At 40.9% G+C, this 897-nt stretch overlaps 1 protein-coding gene across 1 annotated transcript in view; it reads right to left on the bottom strand.

Moving 5' to 3' along the window:
* The window catches only part of ap1g2 (adaptor related protein complex 1 subunit gamma 2), a 20,784-nt gene extending 20,096 nt beyond the window's left edge, over positions 1–688 (bottom strand). Inside the window, exon 1 of the mRNA XM_041236742.1 lies at positions 426–688. The gene's annotated coding sequence lies outside the window, so the exon portion shown is untranslated. The remainder of the gene's footprint in view (positions 1–425) is intronic.
* Between the last annotated feature and the right edge of the window lie 209 nt (positions 689–897).

The raw sequence follows: 897 nt of genomic DNA on the forward strand, positions 1-897 counted from the left end.
TAATAATAATAAAGTGTGTTTTTTTTTCTGTTTGTTTTCCGCTCGACAGGTATAAAGTTACACCTGTACGGCTGGGGCTCTTCCTGCCAAATACGGAGCCGCTTACAACGAGCGCCACCCCACGCCCGCCCTGCCAAATAGTGAGCCCCCTGCGTGGATGTGGGAGTGGGGTTTATTTTAACCATTTTACCCCGTGAAATTGCTTTTTTTTTTTTTCCCCGCCGCAAACAGACACAAATTACCACCTCTCCCAAAAATAATAATGTTTATGGTATAAATTATACAAATGATGAATGAAAACAACCAGCCCCCGAATCGGTCAAAATGGAGGTAAAGCTGGTAAATAATTTACAAAATCAACATGGAAAACAAACAGAAATATGAAATAGTTTAGTTTTTTTGTGTTTTTTCTGGTTTTTTTTTACCTAAATGATGCGCAGATTCAAACTTGCGAGCCGGGGCCTTCTTGTAAACAAGACGTCGCCTTTAAAGCCAGCGATTCCTGCCCGTTTATTCGCAGCGATCGCCGGGTTTGAGGGTTTAAATCCAGACGGGTTTTAAGGGTTTATTTTATTTTATTTTCCTTTCACCGATTTTCCTTTTTTAAATTCCACTTCCAGCCTCCAGGAAGAGAGGGAATGAAAAGCAGGGACGCTGCCGGTTTAAAGGGGAGTGTCCTCTCGCTTGCCCTTACCCGTTCGACCCGAGGCGTGTTAAAAGTCGGAGGGATGAAATTAAAATGAATCAATAGATGTTTGTTTTTTTTTTTTTGTTTGGTTTTTAATTACGTTTTAAGTGCTACAGGGCGGTTGTTGCGAGTTACCGAGATGAGATTTTATGTTAGTACATGAAATGTATTCACGCTGGCGTTTTTGTATCGTCTGGTTTTAACATTTC

Source organism: Polyodon spathula, chromosome 42, assembly GCF_017654505.1.
Source record: "Polyodon spathula isolate WHYD16114869_AA chromosome 42, ASM1765450v1, whole genome shotgun sequence".
In the NCBI taxonomy this organism is placed as follows: Eukaryota; Metazoa; Chordata; class Actinopteri; order Acipenseriformes; family Polyodontidae; genus Polyodon; species Polyodon spathula.